Genomic DNA, 23059 nt, shown 5'->3' with positions numbered 1-23059 from the left:
AATTTAAAACTTTTGTGCATGATATCAAGTAAGTGAAAAGACAATCTACAGAACGGGATAAAATATTTAGAAATCAGTTATCAGATAAGGATCTAATATACAGAAGATAAAAAGAACTCCTACATCTCAACAACAAAAAGACAAACCAATTAAAAATTGGCAAAAGATTTGAATAGGCATTTTTCCAAAGAAGATGGCCAACAAGCATATGAAAAGATGCTTGATATCATTGTCCATTAAGGAAATCAAAACCATATGAGATACCACTTCACACACACTAGGACGGCTATTATTTGAAAAAAAGAAAATAACAAGTGCTAACAAGGATGCAGAGAAATAAAAACCCTTCTTCGCAAAATTGTACAGACATTATGAAAAATGGTTTGGCAGCTCTTCAAAAAGTTAAACATAGAATTACCGTATGACTTGGCTATTCCACTCCTGTATATTCAAAAGAATTGAAAGCAGAGAACAAACAGATACTTGTATACCAATGTTCATAGCAGCATTATTCATAATTGTCAACAGGCAAAAGCAACCCAAGTGTCCACTGACAGGTGAATGGATAAATAAAATGTGATATATCCATACAATGGAGTATTATTCAACCATAAAAAGAAATGAAGGGCGGGCAACGGTAGCTCAGTGGCAGAGCTTTCACCTGCCACGCTGGAGACCTGGGGTCACTTCCTGGTGGCTGCCCATGTAATAAAAAAAAAAAGGAAATGAAGTTGTGACACACAGATCAATGGATTAACCTTAAAAACATTATGTTGAGTGAAATAAGCCAAAAACAAAAGAAAAAATATGCTGCTATTCCAGTTATATGAAATATCTAGTATAAACAAATTCATAGAGTCAGAAAGTAGATTAGAGGTTGCTGGGGCGGGGAAAGGGGGAAATTGGTAGTTACTGCTTAACAGGTACAGACGTCCTATTTTGCATGATGAAAAATTTTGGTAATAGATATAAACATGGTGATGGTAGCATAACACTGTAAATGTAATTATTGCCAATGAATTATACACTTAAAATTATTAAAATAGCAAATTCGTTAAAAAATGGATTGTCAAAGTGGCATCATAATCCCTTCACTTTTCCTAAACACTTTCTTTTAGGTATGTTTCCCACTAAAGTGGGACAAGCAATTGGACAAATACTTACTTAAAACCATGCTCTAACTCATTCTGCCTTTAGGATTGTCCAGGTAAGATACTATACAAAAGTACCATCTCTAAGAAACTGGGCAGAGCCATGGCTGAGGCTCTTCCACCACTAGCCCTGACCACTTTAGGACACTGGTGATTGTGAGGCCAGAGCAGCCAAAGCAACCACCATACAACAGAGATGAAATTAGCGAAAGGTAAAAGCAGCAAACTGACCTTGGTAGGAGATGACCTGATTGAAGTAGGAAATGTCTAGGACATAGTAGGTTCTCATTAAATAATCCATGGGTGAATGCCTGAATGAATAAATTATACATGGACAGATAGAAAGCTACCACACAGTCTCTATGAGGCAGGTGAAGAAAATCAAAGGCCTTGCCATCTGCTCCAGAAGCCTTCTTCTCACAATGAGAGTGACCTCAGGGATAATGGAAGCACCTCCTTCTATAGATGGATCTATATCTATTCATTCATTCATCGATTCAACAAATATTTATTCAGCGTTTACTATGTGCCTGGGACCATAAAGTGTTCTATGGGCACAGCTGTAAACAAAGCAGACTTGAAGGTGATTCCAGAAAGCACTAGAAGGTGAGTGGGAAAATGGGGAAATTATTAACCTCACTACCACTGTGGGGTAACACAGTGAATTACAGGATCATAATCCCAGTGCAGAAACCATCGGACACTCTGAAAAACACATGCCTCAAGTTTATTCCACCAAAAGGGAGAGTTACTGGTTGAGGGCTGTTTCCAGAGTTGGGGGCTGGTGCAGAGCAGGCTTCTCAGGCTTTGTGGAAAGCTGTCAGGCCAGAGACGCAGCTACTAGCAGTTAGAAGTTCACCAGAGCACAGTGAAATGGTGAAGCCTGAATGATATGGGCACAGCACCAACAAAGTCTGCTGTAGAAGCTTTTAAGGAAAGCCTCTTGGCTAATTTCCATGTCCTAAATTCTGAACACCCAGCAAGGATTAACGGAGAAGATAGCAAAAAAAAATTTTTAATCTATGGAATTAGTCATTATCAAATAATTTGTTATGCTCATAAAGTATTATATTGAAGAAACATTGCAGATATTTCTAAAAACATACATGAATAGATAGCTGGTAGTCTCTTATCAGTTTAGGGCTCCGATAGAAAACCAATTTTTAGCCATTTCTTTCAATCAGAGCCTTCCTTTGAAGTGTCTATTTTTTATAAATTTACCCTAAATTAAACTTGTAACTACCACAGCAGACTACCTGTATGCTATTTTGCTTGGCAAAATTAATGAAGAGTTTGTAGAGAATAGGTCAAAAGCAGATAAAATCTTGTTTAAAACTAGTTATTTATTCTCTTATTCTATTGTCAAATTTACCTTCTCCAACTGTTCTCTGTAATTTCAAACTTTATTTCCACACAAATAACTTCATGGCCCACTATGGAAACCCAGAGATAATTCATTTTGAATCATGCACACTGCACAATACTAGAAGAAAGAGTCAATAAGGGACCCATGTTCTTCAGCAAAATTTTATCAAATACAAGCCAAAATCACCAAAAATCTGGCCTATGACTGGTGTTTTCTTACCAATTAAACAGAGGCTACTTTTTTTTGAGAAAATAATTGTTATTGGAACTTTCTTTTATAGATTTGAACCCAGTTCTATCTTACTCTCTCCAAAGGCTATAGCATCACAGATTTAATTTTTACTTTTCCAGAATTGTTCTTCTAATGTTAGAGTTATAAATAATCCAGGCATTAGGAATGTACAAAAATGTAACTATTTGCTACCATCTAGTGGAACTATGTACTAAAAGCCAGAAATTTTTTTTAAATGCACAGAAACATTTTTCACTTGAACATAGTCATTCTACTACTTCATTACTTTCATCTAATTTCTTTTTGGTTAGATGACTTTGTGGTTGTAAAAGCAAACATTCTCAATATTTAATCCAAAATTTTTAATGTATTATAAGGGATCAAGTGTAAGGGGCCAGAAAGATAAAGGAAAAACAGGCTTCTGAAGACACATCACTGCACTTTTATCCATTCAAAGGTAAAAACCATTTTGATGGTCAACCACAAACTGATCAGAAGTGTTACAGGTCATACTCCACCTAGGTGTATTCTCACAAGGCTCGGTTCTCATGCAAATCGGCATTGTATCCTCATTTCTAAGCTTAGCTTCTATTCTACATAATATGTCACTCTGTTGTCAAACTTTTCCTCTAGTGTGTTTTATGTCATGTAGAGCATATCAAATATGTCTGGTCATATTTTAAATGTGCAATTATATTTATTTATGTATATTTATTTTTCTACATTTTCTTTCATCCTTGCCTTGTGTTTATGTATATATATACATTTCTTTTTATGTATTTCTATTGAGATATCTTCACACACCATACAAACCATCCAAAATATACAACCAATGGTTCACAGTATCATCTTTCTGGTCATATTAATTATATTCTTTTGAACATGGTGTGGTGGTTTGAAAAGATGTATGTACCCTAGACAAGTTATGTTTTAATCAAAATCCCATTTCATAAAGGTAGAATAATTCCTATTCAATACTATATGTTTCAAACTGTAATCAGATCATCTCCCTGGAGATATGATTTTATCAAGAGTAGTTGTTAAACTGGATTAGGTGACATGTCTCCACCCATTTGGGTGGGTCTTGATAAGTTTCTGGAGTCCTATAAAAGAGGAAACATTTTGGAGAAGAGATTCAGAGAGACCAGAGAAGAACAACATAGCCATGAGAAGCAGAGACCCCACAAACCAGCGACCTTTGGAGATGAAGAAGGAAAATGCCTCCCGGGGAGCTTCATGAAACAGGAAGCCAGAAGAGGAAGCTAGCAGATGACTCCATGTTCACCATGTGCCCTTCCATTTGAGAAAGAAACCCTGAACTTCATCAGCCTTGTATCTTTCCGTGGATGCCTTTGATTGGACATTTCTATAGACTTGTTTTAATTGGAATATTTTCTCGGCCTGAGAACTGTGAACTAGCAACTCATTAGATTCCCCCTTTTAAAAACATTCCATTTCTGGTATATTGCATTCAGGCATCTAGGAAACTAGAACACATGGCAAAGGAGGCCTGGTGAAACATGAGAAATGAGATACAAATTATGAATGTGACCTATGGTCATCGATGAGTGGACAAAAGTAAAGCAAACACAATGTTCCACAGCACTGATTATGTCGTTCGGTTAAATGACAGTAATTCTAGGATACAGTGGGCTTTGGCTATGTCCCTTCCTATGCCTCAGAACTCACGGTCACACAGATGGAGATACTATCTAAAACACATGATTCTCTGCCCAACAAATTTCTCAGATAAGGTTTCTGCCATCAGGGATCACGCATTCTAGTATAACTTTCTATTGGGGTGGAAGGTTGTATTTATTGTAGAATGAGCATTTAGTAATATTTCTGGTACCAGGATAGCTCACCAGTCATCCTGACCTCTTTGAGTCTCATTGCAGAATATTATGTGGCACCCACATCAACAAAGGGATCAGGCAAAGACTGTACTGACAAGACAGATCCCCAGATAGGGAAATTTTCACAGAAATATTTCACATTCCAATACTACAAAATCTCCTCTTGGGCGGGCAATGGTGGCTCAGTGGCAGAGTTCTCACCTTCCATGCTGGAGACTCAGGTTCAATTCCCGGTGCCTACCCATGTAAAAAAAAAAAAAATCTCCTCTTGGGTCATGCCATAACCAGGGAACACCCTCTTGATCAAAGCCCTATTCCCTTTGATGCTCTGCAATGGACATGACCTCCAAATAGCTTTGAAATGAACTAATTTCCCCCAAGGAGCTTTAAAGTTTACAAAGCCATAAAAACAACTGGGATATTTAAAATTAGTAGTACCTAATAGAAAAAAAAATAAAAGGAATCACAAAGAAAGCCATTTACTGCAATATGATGATCCTTCACACTTGTCTCTCCTGAGGACATGATGTCAGCTAAAGGAGAGGAGATATACTCCAATAATTATCTAATTCACTCCTAATTTGATTAGAATACTAGGCCTCTACATGAACAGAAAAGCTACCTGTGGGAGAAAAAGCTAGTTATCAAACAACATTAATACTCCTTTCCTTTTACAGAATTGAAAATTTCACCTAAGCAAATGGCCAGCTGTTCTAGTTTGCTAGCTGCTGGAATGCAATATACCAGAAACCGAATGGCTTTTAAGAAGGGAATTTAATACTTTGCTAGTTTACAGTTCTAAGGCCGAGAAAATGTCCCAGTTAAAACAAGTCTATAAAAATGTCCAATCAAAGGCATCCATCCAGGGAAATACATCTTGGTTCAAGAAGGCCGATGAAGTTCAGGGTTTCTCTCTCAAGTGAAAAGGCACATGGCGAACACAGTCAGCGCTTCTCTCTCAACTGCAAGGGCACATGGCGAACACGGCATCATCTGCTAGCTTTCTCTCCTGGCTTCCGTTCACGAAGCTCCCTGGGAGGTGTTTTCCTTCTTCATTTCCAAATTTTGCTGGCTGGTGGACTCTCTGCTTCTCGTGGCTGTGTCGTCCTGCTCTCTGAGAATCTCCCTTCTCCAAAATGTTTCCTCTTTTGTAGGATTCCAGTAAACCAATCAATACCCACCCAAATGGGTGGAGACGTATCTCCCCTAATCCAGCTTAACATTCTTGATTAGGTTACATCTCCAGGGAGATGCTCTAATTACATACAGTATTGAATAGAGATTATTCTACCTCTACGAAATGGGATGTTGATTAAAACATGGCTTTTCTAGGGTACATACATCCTTTTAAACCAGCACACCAGCCTCCCTTTCCCTCCAATACAACAGACCTTAGCCTCCTCTACAGTGCACCCCTTCCTCTTGCCTCTCCTCCTAGGAGCAGGACATCATGGTGAGCAATCTCTTGACTGGGTGAACAGAAGCAACAGTCTAAGAAGGCAGAGGAAACCAGGGTTCTCAGTGTCATGGAGCTCAACAACCAATCCTGGAGTTCCCATCCGGAATTTTACATTACAGAGAAATGAACATCTCTTATTAATGTCAGAATATTTTAGCAGCCTAACTTGTATCCTAACTATGACACAACCAGAACATTAGCCCTGTGCAACCTCAACTGTTTTAAGTAGTCCTCACAAATCATCCATATACATTTAGAAAAATAAAAGGTTATATAAGTTCAAGACATATTTAGTGAGTGAATGCTTTAGGAATATATGGATTTAAGGTCTCTTAAAATAAAACTGTGGCTCTCTGACTAGATACCATTCACGTAGTTTACATAATTTCTCAAAGGTTATTATTTTACAGATTTATGTGTTCACAGTGATTATTCATTCAACCAACATACATTGAGAACTAAGAACTGCAGGAGACTCAAAAAGAGATATAAATACCCATAGAATTTGGAATTTAATCAGAAAAGCCTTAAAATTTAGAATGAGGAAAAAACACAAACATAATAGTGTAAGATCACATGCAATTTCCTCAACATGATAAAGGGCATTTATGAAAAACCCACAGCTAACATCACATTCAATGGGGAAAGACCAAAAGCTTTCCCTCCGAAATCAGGAACAAGGCAGGGATGCCTGCTTTCACCACTGCTATTCATTACACTGGAAGTTCTAGCCAGGGCAATTAGGAAAGAAAAAGAAATAAAAGGCATCGAAGGTCCTCCTCTCCCCTCTTTGTCCGCCGGCCCGCCACGCGGCGCCCACGCCCCGCAGCAGCCGACCCGCCCGCCCTCCTTTCCCCTCTTTCCCCTCCTGCTCCGGCGGCTCTCCAACCACCACGGTGTCCTCTTTCGCCTTCACCGGCTCCTCCGTCACCAGCCTCGACAGCCTTGCCACCCTCACCTTTCCTCCTCCAGAACAGCTACTGGGGGAGTGGAGACGGTGCAGAGCAGCACCCGGAGCCACGACAGAGATCGAAGGGATGGCGTACCCCATCCTGGAACAGCTGACTGTCTTGGAGAACCAGCTCCGGTGAGATCACCGAGGGGTGCGGGCTTTCCTGGGCAGGACGGTAAGCGGCCGGAGTCCCTCCCTTCCTTCTTCCCAGGCCAGCTGGCAGAACTGGGCAGGCGGTCCCCTTGGGCCGCGGCGGCTGGCGTCCCCACCACGCGAGGCCCCCCGGACCAACTGAGAGAGTTGGGTCGGAAATCCCCAGACTGCGGAGAACGGTGACCAGGGGGTCCCTTCCAAACACGTGACTCCCCAGTCCGGCTGGGAACAGTGCACTCTCCCGGGCTGCGACAGCTGGCGCCCTTCCGCCACGCTTGGCGCCCCGGGCCGACTAGGAAATTCGGTCGGGCGCTCTCACGTGCTGTGGCGGCCGGCGACCCTCCCCGCGTTCGGACCCCCAGGCTGGCTGGCACTCTTCTAAGACGCTTCGGCTGCCGAACCTCCCCTACGGTGAGAGTTTTCCAGAGTTAAAGGACCCACAGCAACTTTTACTGGTGGATCCCGTAGACAAACGTGTGCCACGAGCGCCACCTACTGGGCAGGATAAGAAAAACAGAACCCAGAGATTTCACAGAAAAATCTTTCAACCTGTGGGGTCCAACACTCAGGGAAATCTGACTAAATGTCCAGACGCCAGCAGAAGATAACGGATCATGCTCAGAAAATTGAAAATATGGCCCAGTCAAAGGAACAAACCAATAGTTCAAATGAGATACAGGAGCTGACACAACTAATGCTGAATATACGAACAGAAATGGAAAACCTCTTCAAAAACGAAACCGATAAATTGAGGGAGGACATGAAGAAGACATGGGCTGATCAAAAAGAAGAACTAGAAAAACTGAAAAAACAAATCACAGAGCTTATGGAAGTGAAGGATAAAGTAGAAAAGATGGAAAAAACAATGGATACCTACAATGATAGATTTAAAGAGACAGAAGATAGAATTAGTGATTTGGAGGATGGAACATCTGAATTCCAAAAAGAAACAGAAACTATCCAGAAAAGAATGGAAAAATTCGAACAGGGTATTAGGGAACTCAAGGACAATATGAACCGCACAAATATACGTGTTGTGGGTGTCCCAGAAGGAGAAGAGAAGGGAAAAGGAGGAGAAAAACTAATGGAAGAAATTATCACTGAAAATTTCCCAACTCTTATGAAAGACCTAAAATTACAGATCCAAGAAGTGCAGCACACCCCAAAGAGATTAGACCCAAACAGGTGTTCCCCAAGACACTTATTAGTCAGAATGTCAGAGGTCAAAGAGAAAGAGAGGATCTTGAAAGCAGCGAGAGAAAAGCAATCCATCACATACAAGGGAAACCCAATAAGACTATGTGTAAATTTCTCAGCAGAAACCATGGAAGCTAGAAGAAAGTGGGATGATATATTTAAGTTACTAAAAGAGAAAAACTGCCAACCAAGACTCCTATATCCAGCAAAATTGTCCTTCAAAAATGAGGGAGAAATTAAAACATTCTCAGACAAAAAGTCACTGAGAGAATTTGTGACCAAGAGACCAGCTCTGCAAGAAATACTAAAGGGAGCACTAGAGTCAGATACAAAAAGACAGAAGAGAGAGACATGGAAAAGAGTGTAGAAAGAAGGAAAGTCAGATATGATATATATAATACAAAAGGCAAAATGGTAGAGGAAAATATTATCCAAACAGTAATAACTCTAAATGTTAATGGACTGAATTCCCCAATCAAAAGACATAGACTGGCAGAATGGATTAAAAAACAGGATCCTTCTATATGCTGTCTACAGGAAACACATCTTAGACCCAAAGATAAACATAGGTTGAAAGTGAAAGGTTGGGAAAAGATATTTCATGCAAATAACAACCAGAAAAGAGCAGGAGTGGCTATACTAATATCCAACAAATTAGACTTCAAATGTAAAACAGTTAAAAGAGACAAAGAAGGACACTATATACTAATAAAAGGAACAATTAAACAAGAAGACATAACAATCATAAATATTTACGCACTGAACCAGAATGCCCCAAAATACGTGAGGAATATACTGCAAACACTGAAAAGGGAAATAGACACATATACCATAATAGTTGGAGACTTCAATTTCCCACTCTCATCAATGGACAGAACATCTAGACAGAGGATCAATAAAGAAATAGAGAATCTGAATATTACTATAAATGAGTTAGACTTAACAGACATTTATAGGACATTACATCCCACAACAGCAGGATACACCTTTTTATCAAGTGCTCATGGATCATTCTCAAAGATAGACCATATTCTGGGTCAAAAAGCAAGTCTTAACAAATTTAAAAAGATTGAAATCATACACAACACTTTCTCGGATCATAAAGGAATGAAGTTGGAAATCAATAATAGGCGGAGTGCCAGAAAATTCACAAATACGTGGAGGCTCAACACTCTTAAACAACAAGTGGGTCAAAGAAGAAATTGCAAGAGAAATTAGTAAATACCTAGAGGCGAATGAAAATGAAAACACAACATATCAAAACTTATGGGATGCAGCAAAAGCAGTGCTAAGAGGGAAATATATTGCCCTAAATGCCTATATCAGAAAAGAAGAAAAGGCAAAAATCCAGGAATTAACTGTCCACTTGGAAGAACTGGAGAAAGAACAGCAAACTAATCCCAAAGCAAGCAAAAGGAAAGAAATAACAAAGATTAGAGCAGAAATAAATGAAATTGAAAACATGAAAACAGTAGAGAAAATCAATAAGACCAGAAGTTGGTTCTATGAGAAAATCAATAAGATTGATGGGCCCTTAGCAAGATTGACAAAAAGAAGAAGAGAGAGGATGCAAATAAATAAGATCAGAAATGGAAGAGGAGACATAACTACTGACCTCACAGAAATAAAGGAGGTAATAACAGGATACTATGAACAACTTTACGCTAATAAATACAACAATTTAGAGGAAATGGACGGGTTCCTGGAAAGACATGAACAACCAACTTTGACTCAAGAAGAAATAGATGACCTCAACAAACCAATCACAAGTAAAGAGATTGAATTAGTCATTCAAAAGCTCCCTAAAAAGAAAAGTCCAGGACCAGACAGCTTTACATGTGAATTCTATCAAACATTCCAGAAAGAATTAGTACCAACTCTCCTCACACTCTTCAAAAAAATCGAAGTGGAGGGAAAACTACCTAATTCATTCTATGAATCCAATACCACCCTCATACCAAAACCAGGCAAAGATATTACAAAAAAAGAAAACTACAGACCAATCTCTCTAATGAATATAGATGCAAAAATCCTCAATAAAATTCTAGCAAATCGTATCCAACAACACATTAAAATAATTATACATCATGACCAAGTAGGATTCATCCCAGGTATGCAAGGATGGTTTAACATAAGAAAATCAATTAATGTAATACACCACATCAACAAATCAAAGCAGAAAAATCACATGATCATCTCAATTGATGCAGAGAAGGCATTTGACAAGATTCAACATCCTTTCCTGTTGAAAACACTTCAAAAGATAGGAATACAAGGGAACTTCCTTAAAATGATAGAGGGAATATATGAAAAACCCACAGCTAATATCATCCTCAATGGGGAAAAATTGAAAACTTTCCCCCTAAGATCAGGAACAAGACAAGGATGTCCACTATCACCACTATTATTCAACATTGTGTTGGAGGTTCTAGCCAGAGCAATTAGACAAGAAAAAGAAATACAAGGCATCAAAATTGGAAAGGAAGAAGTAAAACCATCACTGTTTGCAGACGATATGATACTATACGTCGAAAACCCGGAAAAATCCACAACAAAACTACTAGAGCTAATAAATGAGTACAGCAAAGTAGCAGGCTACAAGATCAACATTCAAAAATCTGTAGCTTTTCTATACACTAGTAATGAACAAGCTGAGGGGGGAATCAAGAAACGAATCCCATTTACAATCGCAAATAAAAGAATAAAATACCTAGGAATAAATTTAACCAAAGAGATAAAAAACCTATATAAAGAAAACTACAAAAAACTGCTAAAAGAAATCACAGAAGACCTAAATAGATGGAAGGGCATACCGTGTTCATGGATTGGAAGACTAAATATAATTAAGATGTCAATCCTACCTAAACTGATCTACAGATTCAATGCAATCATGTTGGTTGGAGAGAGAGGCCACATCTGAGTGACAAAAGAGGCTCTCTTGGGGGTGACTCTTAGGCCTAAATTTTAAGTAGACTTGACCTATCCTTTGTGGGGTTAAATTTCATACGAACAAACCCCAAGACTGGGGCTCAGCCTATAGCTTTGGTTGTCCACACTGCTGTGAGAATATCAAGAATTCAACTTGAGGAAGTTGAATTTCTCCCTGTTCTCACCATCCCCTGAAGGGGGCTTTGCAAATACTTTTCCACTCACTGATCGAATCACTCTGGGATTCATCGGGGAATCACTCTGGACTCTTTTTAATCTTTAATGTCTTAGAGCAGCTAGAAGGAAATATCTAAAATGGTGGAAATTGTAATCCATGCCATATTTTGAAATTTGTTTGAAAATGATTTATTAAAATGTACTTTGAAATTTAATCTTTTTTATATATATTTCCTAAAAAACTGTTTCAAAAAAAAACACTGCAAAAGTTTTTAAATGTTGCTGGAAGAATTTCAGCAAATAAAGTAGTGACTTCAGAAAGAAATTCAGAAAATAAGGTAGTGACTGCAAATTTGAGGCCCATCTCTTTTATTTATTGTAAAGTAGGGATACTAATCATATTCACCTCATAGGATTACTGTTTGAACTAAAAGAAGAAATATGTGTAAAACATGCCTTGCACAAAATATTCAATAAAAAAAAGTTGTTAACTACTAAAAAAAGAAAAACAAAATTACCTGATCTCAAAAACATCAATGTTCACAGCAGCATTACTCACAATTGCCAAAAGGTATAAGCAACCCAAGCATCCACCAACAGAATAACAGATAAGCAAAACATGGTATATACATACACTGGAATATTATTAGCCATAAAAAAAGAATGAAATTCTGACGCATGCTACTACATGGATAAACCTTGAAAACATTATGCTGAGTTAAATAAGCCAGACAGAAAAGGAAAAATATGCTATAATTTCATTTATACGAAATATCTAGTATAAAAAATTCATAGAGACAGAAAATAGATTAGATGTTACCAGGGAAGGGGAAATTGGGAGTTACTACCTAACGGGTACAGATTTTCTGTTTGGGTGATGAAAAAAGTTTTGATGATGGATGGTGGTGATGGTAGCACAAAAGTGTTAATATAATTAATGCTACTGAATTATGCACTTAAATATGGTTAAAAGGGCAAATTTTAGATTATATGTATTGCCACAATAAAATTTTTTAATGGCTATTTTTATGTTATGTAAATTTTATCTCAATCAGAAAACAAAAATAGCAAGGAATTTGAATACACATTTCTCCAAAGACATACAAATGGCCAAAAAGTACATTAAAAGATGCTTGATTGTACTAGTCATCAGGGAAATGCAAATCAAACCAATGAGATACCATTTTATATCCACTAGGATGACTATGATAAAAAACAAGAAAAATAATAAGGGTTATCAATGATGTGGAATAACTGGAACCCTCTTACTTGCCCCTGTAAAATAAGGCAGCCATTGTGGAAAACAGTTTGACAGTTCCTCAAAAAGTTAACCACAGAATTACCCTACAATCCAGCAATTACACTCCTAAAAACTACCCAAAAGAACTGAAAACAAGCATTTAAGCAAAAACATGTATATAAATGTTCAGAACAGCATTATTCTAATAGCCAAAAGGTAGAAATAACACAAATGTCTATCAACTGATGAAAGGATAAAACAAAATGTCATATATCCAAATAACAAAATATTATTCAGCCATGAGAAGAAATCAAATATTTATACTTACTACAACATAGATGAACCTTGAAAACATTATCCTAGTGAAAGAAGCCAAACATAAAAGAACAAATATATGATTCTATTTATGTGAAATACACAGAACAGGCAAATCCATAGACAGAAGATTTAGTGGTTGCCAGGGACTGGAGAGGGGGGAAAACAGAAGTCACTCCTTAGTGGGTACTGGCTTTCCTTTCAGGATAATGAAAATGTTTTGGATAGATAGAGGAGGTGGTTGTACCACATTGTGAATGCATTAAATGTCACTGAATTGCACATTTTAAAATGGTTAAAATGGTAAATCTTATGTTATGTGCATTTTGACATACGCACGCACACACATACAAAAAAAAAATGTGCCTGTCTTGTAAGGAATTCTAGAGAGGCTTTGTGTAAGTGTGTGCCCTCTTGCTCACTTGAAAAGTAAATTAAAGCAAAAATCAGGTATGACAGCTATCCTTTTCCCTTTCTACTCCCTAAGGAAAACTGATTGCACGTATAAATGATGAAACTCAAAAACTTTGGCAGGCCACAGTGGCTCAGGAGGCAGAGTTCTCGCCTGCCATGCCAGAGACCTGGGTTCGATTCCCAGTGCCTGCCCATGCCAAAAAAAAAAAAAAAAAGACAAAAACATCCATATTGGTCTAGGTGCTACTTTCGACATTTAAATAGTCTAGTGCACAGGTCTCTAAGGACAACCATTTATGATTCTCTGCTTGACGAGTATTGACTGACCTCCTAGCCCACCTTTCCTCTTCTCAATGCCTACATTTTAAAATGAGCATGACATTTAACTGACATAAATAGGAAGAGCTACAATAATATGTACCCAGAATTGTACTAAGGCTTTACATTTTATTTTTGGCTTAAAACAATAATAAGCAAGGAGAACTAGACACTGGAACAACTAATCAAAGATGTTCATACAACTCTACTTAATAAAATAAGTGGGATAGCAAATGACAAAGCAAATCAAGAAGACAGTAGAAGAGCACAAAGAGGAATTTGAAAGAATGGAAAAATAGCAGAAATTATGGAGATTAAAGACTCTGTTGATGAAATAAAAAACATACTAGAGGCACACAACACCAGATTTGAAGAGACAGAAGAAAGAATAAGCGATATAGAGGACAGGATAATTAACTTTGAAGACTCAAAACAGCAAATAGCAAAAAAAGATGGAAAAAATTGAATGTGAACTCAGGGAAATGACAGGCAAAACAAAGCACTCAAATATAAGAATCACTGGTGTCCCAGAAGGAGAAGAGAGGCGTAAAGGGCTAGGAAGAGTAGTTGAGGATATAATGGGGAAAAATTTCCCAACCCACATAAAGGACATAACTATACAAGTCAAAGAAACCCAAATAACTCCAAACAGAATAAATCCAAATAGGCCTTCCCCAAGGCACGTACTAACCAGTCTGTCAAATGATGAAGAGAAGCAAAAAATCCTGAAAGCAGCAAGAGAAAAACAATCTACTACATACAAGGAAAATCAAATAATCAAATCGATTAATGCTGAAAAAGCATTCGACAAAATTCAGCATGCTTTGCTGATAAAAACACACTAAAAGATAGGAATCAAAGGTAACTACCTCAATATGATAAAGGGAATATACGGAAAACTGATAGCCAGCATCATACTCATCGGAGAGAGACTGAAAGCCTTTCCCCCTAAGATCAGGTTCAAGACAAGAATGCCCACCATAACCACTATTATTCAACATTGTGCTAGAAGTTCTAGCTAGAGCAATCAGGCAGGACAAAGAAATAAAAGGCATCCAAATTGGAAAGGAAGATGTAAAATTCTCATTATTTACAGATGATATGATACTACACTTGGAAGATTCTGAGAAATCTACAGCAAATTACTTGAGCTAATAAATTCAGCAAGGTGGTGGGATATTAAATTAATGTGCAAAAATCAGTAACATTTCTATATACAAGCAATGAGCTAATGAGGAGTCAGTTAAGGAAAAAATTCCATTCAAAATAGCAACTAAAAGAATGAAATACTTAGGAATAAACTTAACTGCGGATGTAAAGGACTTGTACACAGAAAACTATATAACATTGCTAAAAGAAATCAAAAGGGAGAGAGTGCCAAGATGGCAGCTTAGTGAGGTGTGGGATTTAGTTCATCCTCCAGAATAACTACTAAATAGCCAGGAATAGTACAGAACCAACTCCTGGGGCCACTTCAGTGACCACACACACAGCATACCCCAGTCTAGCCCAGCTGGACTGGCTGCAAGCCCCCGAGAACCATGAGTTCCCCAAGATGTGGTGGCCGGTGTCCCTCCCCCACAGGCCGCTTCCCAGAGGGGAAAGGAAAGGAACTTTACCAGCAGCAGGGGCCGAGCACAACTAAGCTCCAATTGTGGAATTAATTCACAAATTCTGACTCCTAAAAATACACCTCCAGCTCAGCCAAACCTGGCCAAAGTGGAGGTTGCTGATTTTTGCCCTGGCGCTGAGGGGGCAGGGCTGACGGAAAACGAAAAAAGAAAAAAAGAAACAAGAGGATTTTTGGATCAGATAGCACAGAATACTTGAAAGGGTCTGGACTCTGAAGGAAAGAAGGAGCACATAGGATCTGAAAGTACACAAAGCAACATACCAACTTATGCTCTTGATTGGCAAACCTGAGGAATGGGGGTCCTGCTCTGAGGAGGATTTTTCTCTTTCTTTTTTTTTTGTGCCTGTGTTTCTACAAAAGCTGGACAGCCTTTGGATACAGTTGCAAGGCTTCTCAGGCTATAACTGCCCCACCCATAGGCAGAAACAAGCTGGTTTGAGAGCTTGTCTGGGGCCTATGCCTTCCCCAGGAGAGGGGTGAGGCCCAGCTCAGGTGGAATCCCTCCCTCAAGGAATTCAGACCCCAGAGTTTGGAAATTTGAAGCAATTAAAGCCAGCCTATAATTTCTCCTCTGTCTCCACCACACCCCCAGCAGGGAGAGTCTGCTGAAGTTAAAGGTACCGCATCACCTTATGCTGGTGGGACCCACAGGCAGACAAACGCCACATATTGTGCAGGATAGGAAAAACACAGAGGCAGACACTTCACAGGCAAGTCTTGCAACCTGCTGGGTCTCACCCTCAGGGAAAACTGACGCAGATGACTCTTTCCTCCTGACAGGAGGATAGTTTGCTCTGAGAAAATCTGGCTGGGGTCCATAATAACTAAGTAGACCCTCCTAAGGGTGTGTGTGTGGGGAGGCACTATACAGTCAGGGTAAGAAACAAGAAAACAAAAACTGAAAATTCTGCTCTGTTCAACAAAACTAAGCTAGTGGTTCAGAATAAGCTGAACTGAATGTCAAAGAACAGATAGACAACAAAGTTATGCAGCAAGATAATCCTAGGTAAAAGAAGTGAAAACAACCTCCAGAATAAATTAATTAAGGTAATTAAATACCTAGAGGCCAGCAAAAAATAGGGAACCACATTAGGAGAATTGAAGATATGGCACAGTCAAAGGAACAAACCAACAATTCAAATGAGATACAGGAGCTGAAACAATTAATTCAGAATTTTCAAACAGACATGGAAAACCTCATCAAAAATCAAATCAGTGAATTGAGGGAGGATATAAAGAAATCAAGGAATGAACAAAAAGAAGAAATCAAAAGTCTGAAAAAACAAATCACAGAACTTATGGGAATGAAAGGCACAGTAGAAGACATGAAAAAACAATGGAAACCTACAATGTCAGATTTCAAGAGGCAGAAGATAGCATTAGTGAACTGGAGGACAGAACATCTGAAATCCAACAAGCAAAAGAAAATATATGGAAAAGAATGGAAAAGTATGAACAGGGACTGAGGGAACTGAATGACAAAATGAAGTGCACAAATATACGTACTGTGGGTGTCCCAGAAGGAGAGCAGAGGGGAAAAGGTGGAGAAAAACTACTAGAGGAAATTATCACTGAAAATTTCCCAACTATTATGAAAGACTTAAAATTACAAATCCAAGAAGTGCAGCATACCCAAAGAGAACAGATCCACATAGACATACCTCAAGACTAACTACCCAGAATGTCAGATGTGAAGGAGAAAGAGAGAATCTTAAAAGCAGCAAGAGAAAAGCATCCATCACATACAAGGGAAATCCAATAAGACTATGCATAGATTTCTCAGCAGAAACCATGGAGGCAAGAAAACAGTGTGATATATTTAAATTACTAAAAGAGAAAAACTGCCAACCAAGAATTCTATATCCAGCAAATTGTCCTTAAAAAATGAGGGGGAAATGAAAACATTTTCAGGCAAAAAAAATCACTGAGAAAATCTGTGACCAAGAGACCTGCTCTGAAAGAAATACTAAAAGGAGCACTAGACGCAGATATGAAAAGACAGGAGAGAGAGGTGTGGAGAAGAGTGTAGAAAGGAAGATTAATCGGTAAAGGTAAAAAGAAGAAAAATTACATATGACATATAAAATCCAAAATGCAAAATGGCAGAAGAAAGTACTACCCATACAGTAATAACACTAAACGTTAATGGATTAAACTCCCCAATCAAAAGACACAGACTGGCAGAATGGATCAAAAAACAGGATCCATCTATATGCTGTCTAGAGGAAACAAATCTTAGATACAAGGATAAACACAGGTTGAAAGTGAAAGGTTGGAAAAAGATATTCTATGCAAATAACAATTGAAAAGAGCAGGAGTAGCTATACTCATATCCAACAAATTAGACTTCAAATGTAAAACACTTAAAAGAGACAAAGAAAGACACTATGTCTTAATAAACGGAACAATTCAACAAGAAGACATAACAATCATAAATATTTATGCACCGAGTCAGAATGCGCCAAAATACATGAGGCAAACACTGAAAACAGAAATAGCCACATCTACCATAATAGTTGGAGACTTCAATTCCCCACTCTCATCAATGGACAGAACATCTAGACAGAGGATCAATAAAGAAACAGAGAATTTGAATAATACAATAAATAAGCTAGACTTAACAGACATTCATAGAACATTACACCCCACAACAGCAGGATACACCTTTTTCTCAAGTGCTCATGGATCATTCTCAAGGATAGACCATAGGCTGGGTCACAAAGCAAGTCTCAATAAATATAAAAAGACTGAAATCATACAAAACATTTTATCAGATCATAAAGGAATGAAAGTGGAAATCAATAATAGGCACAGTGCCAGAAAATTCACAAATATATGGAGGCTCAACAATACACTCTTAAACAACCAGTGGGTCAAGGAAGAAATTACAAGAGAAATCAGTAAATATCTCAAGGTAAATGAAAATGAAGACACAAAATATCAAAATTTATGGGATGCAGCAAAGACAGTGCGAAGAGGGAAATTTATTGCCCTAAATGCCTATATCAAAAAAGAAGAAAGGGCAAAAATCAAGAAATTAACTGTTCACTCAGAAGAACTAGAGAAAGAACAGGAAACTAACCCCAAAGCAAGCAAAAGGAAAGAAATAATGAAGATTAGAGCAAAAATAAATGAAATTGGGAACACGAAAACAATTGAGAAAATCAACAAAACCAGAAGTTGGTTCTATGAGAAAATCAATAAGATTGATGGTCCCTTAGTGAGGTTGACAAAAAAAAAGAAGAGAGAAGATGCAAATAAATAAAATCAGAAATGGAAGAGGACACCACAGAAATAAAGGAAGTAATGAGAGGATACTATGAACAACTTTATGCTAATAAATACGACAATGTAGATGAAATGGACAACTTTCTAGAAAGGCATGAACAACCAACACTGACTCTAGAAGAAAGAGATGACCTCAACAAACCAACCACAAGTAAAGAAATTGAATCAGTCATTCAGAAGCTGCCCAAAAAGAAAAATCCAGGACGAGATGGCTTCACATGTGAATTCTACCAAACATTCCAGAAAGATTTAGTACCAATCCTGCTCAAACTCTTCAAAAAATTGAAGATGAGGGAAAGCTACCTAACTCATTCTATGAAGCCAACATCACCCTCATACCAAAGCCAGACAAAGATATTACAAAAAAAAGAAAATTACAGACCAATCTCTCTAATAAATATAGATGCAAAAATCCTCAACAAAATTCTAACAAATCGAATCCAGCAGCATATTAAAAGAATTATACACTTTCCTAAATCGATGCAAATGTACTAAGAAATGATGATCATACATCTATGTGATGGTATTAAGAATTACTGATTGCATATGTAGAATGGAATGATTTCTAAATGTTGTGTTAATTTCTTTTTTAATTAATAAAAAATTAAAAAAAAGAGTCAAAGTTGCTAGGGTGACGGGTGGAATATTGTTAATCCCAACACGCAAGTTTTGAGAAAGGAGCAGAATATGTCCAGTATTAATCACTCTTGATCTTCTCAGCATGGTTAGATATCAAGAATGGAATGGAAAAATGATCAGGTTTTAGGAATCCACAGAGGTAAACAGATAGCTGAATGCTCTCTCCACACTAGCATCTATTCACGTGCAACATATGTCATCATGCATGGATGTCAGTCCCAGATATGCCCCAATTGGAATGCTCCAGTCCAGTGACCTGCAGGGGAGGGAAGGGGTTTCCTTTTGAGGTGATGAAAATGTTCTAAAATTGACTACAGTAGTGGTTACATACATCAATGAATATATTAAAAAAAAAGTTGACTTATACATTATAAATGTGTGAATTACATGGAATCTGAATTATATTTTAATAAATCTGTTATTTAAAAAAATAAAAAATAAATTAAAAATTAAAAATTAAAAAAAAAGAACTATACACCATGACCAAGTAGGATTCATTCCAGGTATGCAAGGATGGTTCAATATAAGAAAATCAATTAATGTAACATATGATATTAACAAGTAGGATTTATCCCAGGTATGCAAGAATGGTTCAACATAAGAAAATCAATTAATGTAATGCATCATATCAACAAATCAAAGCAGAAAAGCCACATGATCATTTCAATTGGTGCAGAAAAGGCATCTGACAAAATTCAACATCCTTTCCTGTTTAAAGCACTTCAAAGGATAGGAATAGAAGGAAACTTCCTCAACATGATAAAGGGAATATATGAAAAACCCACAACTAACATCATCCTCATCCTCAACGGGGAAAAACTGAAAACTTTCCCCCTAAGATCAAGAACAAGACAAGGATGTCCACTACCACCACTGCTATTCAACATTGTGTTGGAAGTTCTAGCCAAAGCAATTAGACAAGAAAAAGAAATACAAGGCATCAAAATTGGAAAGGAAGAAGTAAAACTCTCACTGTTTACAGATGATATGATACTATACGTCGAAAACCCAAAAAAATCCACAGCAAAACTACTAGAGCTAATGCAGCAAAGTGGCAGGTTACAAGATCAACACTCAAAAATCTGTAGTGTTTCTATACACTAGGAATGAACAATCTGAGGAGGAAATCTTGAAAAAAAATTCCATTTACAATTGCAACCAAAAGAATAAAAATTTTAGGAATAAATTTAACTAAAGAGACAAAAGACCTAATCAGAGAAAACTACAAGAAATTGTTCAAATAAATCACAAAAGACCTAAATAAATGGAAGGGCATATCATGTTCATGGATTGGAAGACTAAATATAGTTAAGATGGCAATTCTACCTAAATTGATTTACAGATTCAATGCAATACCAATTAAAATCCCAAAAACTTACTTTTCAGAAATAGAAAACCAATAACCAAATTTATCTGGAAGGGCAGGGTGCCCTGAGTAGCTAAAAGTATCCTGATGGTCTCTGTTAACAATGAAATTCTCCAAGTTTATTCACTAATGTCAGTTCATATCAGTGAGATCATACAGTATTTGTTCTTTTGTTTCTGGCTAATCTCACTCACCATAATGTCCTTAAAATCTATCCTTGTTGTTACATACTTCATAACTTTATTCTGTCTTACAGCTACATAATATTCCATCATATGTGTATACCACAGCTTGTTTAGCCACTCATCTGTTGATGGACATTTGGGCTGTTTCCACCTCTTCGCAATTGTAAATAATGCTGCTATAAACGTTGTTGTGCAAATGTCCGTTTGTGTCCTTGCCCTCATGTCCTCTGAGTAGATACCTAGCAATGGTATTGCCGGGTCATATGGTAGTTCTATACTTAGCTTCCTGAGGAACCGCCAAACTGCCTTCCACAGCGGTTGTACCATTTGACATTCTCACCAACAGTAGATAAGTGTGCCTCTTTCCCCACATCCTCTCCAGCACTTGCTGTTTTCTGTTTTATTGAAAATGGTCATCAGGTGGCTATGAGATGATATCCCCTTGTGGTTTTGATTTGCATTTCCTTAATAGCCAGGGAAGTTGAGCATCTTTTCATGTGCCTTTTGGCCATTTGTATTTCCTCTTCTGAGAAGTGTCTGTTCAGGTCTTTTGCCCATTTTGTAACTGGGTTTTCTGTCTTTTTGTTGTTCTGTTGAACGGTCTCTTTATATATTCTGGATGCTAGAACTTTATCTTAAACAATATATTGTTTCCAAACATTGTCTCCCATTGTGTAGGCTGTCTCAAAAGACTTTGTCAAAAAGATGAAGAAGGAGCCAACTCAATGGGAGAAAATATTTGGAAATCACATATCAGACAAAGGTCTGATTTTCTGTATATACAAAGAAATCACACAACTCAACAACAAAAGAACAAACAATCCAATTATAAAATGGGCTAAAGATATGAATAGGCATTTTTCTGAAGAGCAAATACAGATGGCTCAAAAGCACATGAAGAGATGCTCATTTTCACTGGCTATAAGGTAAATGCAGATCAAGACTACAATGAGATATCACCTCACACCTATAAGAATGGCTGCTATTAAACAATCAGGAGACTTTAAATGTTGGAGAGAATGTAGAGAAACTGAGACACTTATGCACTGCTGGTGGAAATATACAATGGTGCAGCCACTATGGAAGACTATTTGGCAGTTCCTTAGGAGACTAAACATCGAGCTGCCCTATGACTCAGCAATAGCACTACTTGGTATATACCCAGAAGAGCTGAAAGCAACAACACAAACATACATTTGCACACCGATGTTCATAGCAGCATTATTCACAATCACCAAAAGATGGAAACAAACCAAATGCCCATCAACAGACAAGTGGATCAACAAAATGTGGTATATACATATGATGAAATATTATGCAGCAATAAGAAAAAATGACATCCTGAAGAACATGATAAGATGGATAAGTCTTGAAGATATAATGCTGAGTGAAATCAGCCAGACACAAAGGACAGATACTGTATGAGTACACTTTTATGACTATCATAAAAGTATCATCAGAGACTTATAATACAGAATACAGGGGACTTAGAGATACATAGAAGCTAGAGATGGGTGAACCATTAGCTAATGAGGTTGAACTCCAATGTAACGGAATAGATAGAAGTGAAGGTGGTTCTCTAGTGGGTCTAAAAGTAATATTACCATATTGAAGATGAACAAGATTAAAAGGGGTTGTATAGACCTATGTGTTCCACTGACTCACACTAGAAATATAAATGAGTTCTTATAAGAATCATTTCAAAGTTATGATTCTTGTATAAAGAGTGTTTAAGTCCAGGGTCAGGGGGAAAACAGCTATTGCATGCTATGAGCTATGTTCAAAAGGAAACCATCAGTACTACCACAGCAACAGCAGAAGTAAATAATCGGGTGAGGGACAAGAGATAAGAGGAAGTTTAGACATCAGATAGTTCCATTTCCCTACCCCATATTAGTGACAGACCCTTCCAATATCAAAAATTTAGAATTGCCATAGCCCAAATGACCTCAATGAGAGGTATGGAAAGATCAAAGGTGATGGTGGAATTATACATACAAGATAGGACTTAATAAATGAATATGAATGCTGAATCATTAAATTGATGCCTCTCTTAGTCTCCAGTATTTTAGAGCACCTAGAAGTAAAAACCTAAAATTGTGAAATTGTAACCTATGTCAAAGTATGAAATATGTTCTACAACTAATTGTGGTGCTGTGCTTGGAAACTTACAGCTTTTTTGTACATATAT

General features: G+C 37.6%; 1 long non-coding RNA gene across 1 annotated transcript in view; it reads right to left on the bottom strand.

The window, feature by feature from the left end:
* Positions 1-23059, bottom strand: part of LOC143670116 (uncharacterized) — a 224449-nt gene that overhangs the window by 195572 nt on the left and 5818 nt on the right. The gene's annotated exons all lie outside the window — the stretch shown is intronic.

Source organism: Tamandua tetradactyla, chromosome X (assembly GCF_023851605.1).
Source record: "Tamandua tetradactyla isolate mTamTet1 chromosome X, mTamTet1.pri, whole genome shotgun sequence".
NCBI lineage: Eukaryota > Metazoa > Chordata > Mammalia > Pilosa > Myrmecophagidae > Tamandua > Tamandua tetradactyla.
This window is presented reverse-complemented; position numbering and strand designations above follow the sequence as displayed.